The 5596-nt window shown below is 43.7% G+C and overlaps 1 pseudogene; it reads left to right on the plus strand.

Moving 5' to 3' along the window:
• Positions 1 to 1421: 1421 nt before the first annotated feature.
• Positions 1422 to 2704, plus strand: LOC468554 (large ribosomal subunit protein uL10-like; annotated as a pseudogene).
• Positions 2705 to 5596: the final 2892 nt, after the last annotated feature.

The following is a 5596-nucleotide window of genomic DNA, read 5'->3' on the forward strand; positions in this document are numbered from 1 at the left end:
TGCCACTAAGCCTGGCTTCAAATAAGTTTAAAAAATTAAAGCAATTTGTATTATGAAAATGTTAATTAACCCAGAAAATTCCTAGTCTAAATGCCAGCTTAATCAGTAGATCCTTCTTTCATCTATCCATTTTTTTTTCTTCTTTTTTTAACCTGCCTACCAGAGAAATGGGATGCCAAGGTCTTCCTTCGGGGATACAAATATTTCTTCATCACACAAATCTCTTGATCACAATGACGTGGCAGAAAGCTTGTTCTGAAGCATTGCTGTAAATTATATGAAAGCATTATTTAATGTGTTTGGCCTTATGGCTTCATCTTCCTAATTATGTTTATTTTGATAAGCATGCTAATCAGTCTGGGGTAAGAGGGTGAAGGTGGAAATTAGGATTATAGTTAAAATATGCCTGGGGGAGGAGAGCCTCTTGTGAGTAAACATCTAATCTTAATTCACATGAATTGCACATGAAGCCCATCAAGAGTTGGCGCCACCTCAGATCTGAAATTAGCTCATTCTTCCTTCATCATCTTGCTTTCTACCCTATCTCAGAAAAGTTATCGCTTTCCTTTTTCCAAGGGAGCATCTCTGTCCCTAACATGGCAGAAAGAAAGAAAATGTGACTGAAAAACTGATAAAAAGACTGAGGCTGGATAAGATTTTTGTCACAGAAGAGTTTTAAATGGAGTGATCCTATGGTCAAAGTGATGCGATTTTCTGTGAACAGCTGGACAAAGTGATACAAATGTGTTCCTAGCAGAAAAGCAGATTTAGATCCTCCCAAGAGCTCAGCAATGATGTATGGTGCCAATTACTGTTGTTTGCTTTTTGTTTTGGTTCATCTGTTTTTCTCTCGCTCACCCATACCCAATTCTGTCATTTACGCCAGGCTATTGTTTATGACAGTCACAGCTTTCCAAAGAACCCCCAATCCCGGCTAGTCCCCTTTCCAGCAAAACTGGAAACTCACAGGGCTTGCCCAGTCTTCCTTGCAGTTTCATGTCATGTATGTTTGGGAGCTGAGTCCCTTCTGAGGATGAGAAGAAAACAATTCTCTATGTAGTTATGTACTCTGGTATCGGCATTTATTTGGGGTTTGGAAAAGCCTCTAAAGCAATGAAGAAGGAAATCAGAAAAATCCCAGGCGTTGCATTTTGGTGGCCTTTGATCAGCTGGGAGATGGCTCAGGGCCTGCTGTCTTCTCTTTCTATTGAGCTCACAGCGCCATCTCTTGTCCTCCCAGGTAATTACAGGTGGCAATAGCTCTTGGAGCACTAAAGGATATTTCACTGGGCTCTAGAATCTTCGCACTCAGCATCAGGAGCTAGGCTATGAGAGCTATTGTCACCTGTAAACAGTATCTTTTTTTCTCTCACCAGGTGTCCTCGCAGGAGTGACATCGTCTTTAAATCCTATGTGGCAATCCCTGACGCACCGTCGTGATGCCCACGGAAGACAGGGTGACCTGGAAGTCCAACTACTTCCTTAAGATCATCCAGCTTTTGGATGGTTATCCGAAATGTTTCATCGTGGGAGCAGACAATCTGGGCTCCAAGCAGATGCAGCAGATCCTCAAGTCCCTCCGAGGGAAGGCCGTGGTGCTGATGGGCAAGAAACCATGATGCTCAAGGCCATCCAAGGGCACCTGGAAAACAGCCGAGCTCTGGAGAAACTGTTGCCTCGTATCCAGGGAAATGTGGGCTTTGTGTTCACCAAGGAGGACCTCACTGAGATCAGGGACATGCTGCTAGCCAGTAAGGTGCCAGGTGCCACCTGTGCTGGTGCCATTGCCCCATGTGATGTCACTGTGCCAGGCCAGCCTTGAGAAGACCTCCTTTTTTATTTTTTTGAGATGGAGTTTCCCTGTTGTTGCCCAGGCTGGAGTGCAATGGCACGATCTTGGCTTACCACAACCTCTGTCTCCCAGATTCAAGCGATTCTCCTGCCTCAGCCTCCTGAGTAGCTGGGATTACAGGCATGTGCCACCACACCTGGCTAATTTTTTTTTTTTTTTTGTATTTTTAGTAGAGATGGGGTTTCTCCATGTTGGTCAGGTTGGTCTCGAACTTATGACCTCAGGTGATCTGCCCGTCTCGGCCTCCCAAAGTGCTGGGATTACAGGCTGAGAAGACCTCCTTTTTCCAGGCTTTAGGCATCATCACTAAAACCTTCAGGCACCACTGAAATCCTGAGTGATGTGCAGCTGATCAAGACTGGAGTCAAAGTGGGAGCCAGCGAAGCCACACTGCTGAACATGCGGAACATCTCTCCCTTCTCCTTTGGGCTGGTCATCCAGCAGGTGTTTGACAATGGCAGCATCTACAATACTGAAGTGCTTGACATCACAGAGGAAATTCTGAATCCTCACTTCCTGGAGGGTGTCCGCAACATTGCCAATGTCTGTCTGCAGATTGGTTACCCAGCTGTTGCCTCCGTACCCCATTCTACCATCAGTGGGTACAAATGAGTCCTGGCTTTGTCTGTGGAGACTGATTACACCTTCCCACTTGCTGGAAACTTCAAGGTGTTCTTGGTTGATCCATATGCCTTTGCGGCTGCTACCCCTGTGGCCACTGCCACCACAGCTGCTCCTTCTGCTGCTGCAGCCTCAGCTAAGGTTGAAGCCAAGGAAGAGTTAGAGGAATTGGACGAGGATACAGGATTTGGTCTCTTTGACTAATCACCAAAAAGCAACTAACTCAGCCAGCTTTATTTGCAAAACAAGAAAATAAAGGCTTACTTCTTTAAAAAAAATATATATTTAAAAAAAATATATATAGCCAATTCGTGAAATAATTATATTTCATTTTAATGAAAAAAATTGGGGGGATGTTGTTCCACTTTATTTTATCTATTTTTTATTTTACTTTTTATTTTAGACTCAAGGGCACATATGCAGGTTTGTCACATGGGCCTATTGCATGATGCTGAGGTTTGGGGTATGATTGATCCCGGCACCCAGGTAGTGAGCGTAGTACCCAATAGGTAGTTTTTAAGTCCTTACCTCTGTATGTCCCTCCCCCTCTAGTAGTCCCTCCGCTAGATGTCTATTGTTCCCGCCTTTATGTCCATGTGTACCCAACGTTTTTGTTTGTTTGTTTGTTTGTTTTTGAGACAGTCTCGCTCTGTCACCCAGACTGGAGTGCAGTGGTGCAATGTCGGCTCACTGCAACCCCTGCCTCCTGGGTTCAAGCGATTCTCCTGCCTCAGCCTCCAGAGTAGCTGGGATTACAGGTGCCTGCCACCACATCCGGCCGATTTTTGTATTTTTAGTAGAGACGGAGTTTCACCGTATTGGTCAGGCTGGTCTTGAACTCCTGACCTCGTGATCCACCCACCTCGGCCTCCCAAAGTGCTGGGATTACAGGTATGAGCCACCGCGCCCGGCCTCATGTGTACCCAGTGTTTATAAATGAGAATATTTGGTATTTTTCTGTTTCTGTGTTAATTCACTTAGGATAATGGCCTCTAGCTGCAACCATGTTGCTGCAAAGGACATGATTTCATACTTTTCATGGTTTTGTAGTATTCCTTGGTGTATATGTACCATTTTCTTTATCCCGTTCACCATTGATGGGCACCTAGATTGATTCCATGTCTTTGCTACTGTGAGTAGTACTGTGATGAACATACAAGGGCAGGGGTCTTTGTGGTAGAATGATTTGTTTTCCTTTGGATATATAGCCAGTAATGGAATTACTGCTGGGTTGAATGGTCGTTCTAAGTTCTTTGAGATATCTCCAAACTGCTTTCCACACTGGCTGATTTAATTTTCATTCCCACCAACTGTGTATAAGCCTCCCCTTTTCTCTGCAGCCTTGCCAACATCTGTTTGCTTTTTGTTTTTTGTTTTTGTTTTAGTTTTTACTTTTTAACCTATTTATGCTGGAGATTGCTCTTTTTTTTTTTTTAAACTAGACGTTGGGCAATGACCTTGAGCTGTAGGATATAAACAACTTCCACAAGCTTAGCGTTCCAATAATGGAACACTGGGCATAAATGGCCTAATAATAGCCATTCTGACTGCCATGAGACAGTATCTCACTGTGGTTTTGATTTGCATTTCTCTGATGAATAGTGATGTTGAGCATTTTTTCATGTTTGTTGGCCGCTTGTATGTCTTCTTTTGAGATGTGTCTGTAAATATTAATACTATCTTGAAAGCAAGTTCAGCACTCCCCTTTATTTGAAATTGATTCTTGGATCACATCAATGGGAGCCCCCAGCTGAGGTTAAGTTCTTTATACTTATACCACCAGAATCAGTCTTCCTTCAACCAGTGGCTTGCTTTCCACACATTTCAGAACATGAGATGTTCCAAAATATCACTCAAAAATAGGCCTTTTGGTCTACGTGGACACACAGGTAACACTGAGGCCACTTTTTGTCATTTTTTGATGACCCACCAATAGCAGCAAACCACATATACAAAGATTGATTTCTGGCAAGTAATTGCAAGTCTAGCCACACAAACCTATTGAAGATAATTGTTCTGAAACCTCAGAAGCCAGAGAAACAGAAATGTCAGAGGTGTTCAAACCAGAGCAACTCCATCTTGAATAGGGGCTGGGTAAACTGAGGCTGAGATCTACTGGGCTGCACTCCCAGGAGGTTAGGCATTGTTAGTCACAGGATGAGACAGGAGGTTGGCACAAGATACAGGTCATAAAGACCTTGCTGATAAAAAAAAAAGTTTGCGGTAAAGAAGTCGGCCAAGGCTGGGCGCAGTGGCTCACACCTGTAATCCCAGCACTTTGGGAGGCCAAGGAGGGTGGATCATGAGGTCGGGAGTTCAAGACCAGCCTGACCAATATGGTGAAACCCTGTCTCTACTAAAAATACAAAAATTAGCCAGGTGTGGTGGTATGCACCTGTAATTGCAGCTATTCACGAGGTTGAGGCAGGAGAATTGCCTAAACCCGGGAGGCAGAGGTTGCAGTGAGCTGAGATCGAGCCACTGCACTTCAGCCTGGCAACAGAGCGAGACTCCATCTCAGCCAAAAAAAAAAAAAAGAAGTTGGCCAAAACCCACCAAAACCAAGATGGTGATGAAAGTGACCTCTGGTCATCCTCATTGCTCATTATACACTAATTATAATGCATTAGATGCCAAAAGACACTCCCACCAGCGCCATGCCAGTTTACAAATACCATGGCAATGTCAGGAAGTTACGCTATATAGTCTGAAAAGGGGAGGAACCCTTAGTTCTGGGAATTGCCCACCCCTTTCCCAGAAAACTCATGAATAATCCACTCTTTTTCTAGCATATAATCAAGAAATAACCGTAAGTTTCCTAGCTGAGCAGCCCATACTGCTGCTCTGCCTATGGAGTAGCCATTCTTTATTCCTTCACTTTTCTAATAAGCTTGCTTTCACTTTACGGATTTGCCTCGAATTCTTTCTTGCACGAGATCCAAGAACCCTCTCTTAGGGTCTGGATTGGGACCCCTTTAGAGTAACAGAAAGACTGAAGAAAATAAAGGGGACAGCAGATAAATAGAAAAAGAAAAATAGACAGTGTTGAAAAAAAAAGCAGCAATTTCCATTTTTCTAAAGTAAGAGTGGGAATGAATGATAGATCCTCTGAACAAAAAATAA

This window comes from Pan troglodytes, chromosome 17, assembly GCF_028858775.2.
Source record: "Pan troglodytes isolate AG18354 chromosome 17, NHGRI_mPanTro3-v2.0_pri, whole genome shotgun sequence".
NCBI lineage: Eukaryota > Metazoa > Chordata > Mammalia > Primates > Hominidae > Pan > Pan troglodytes.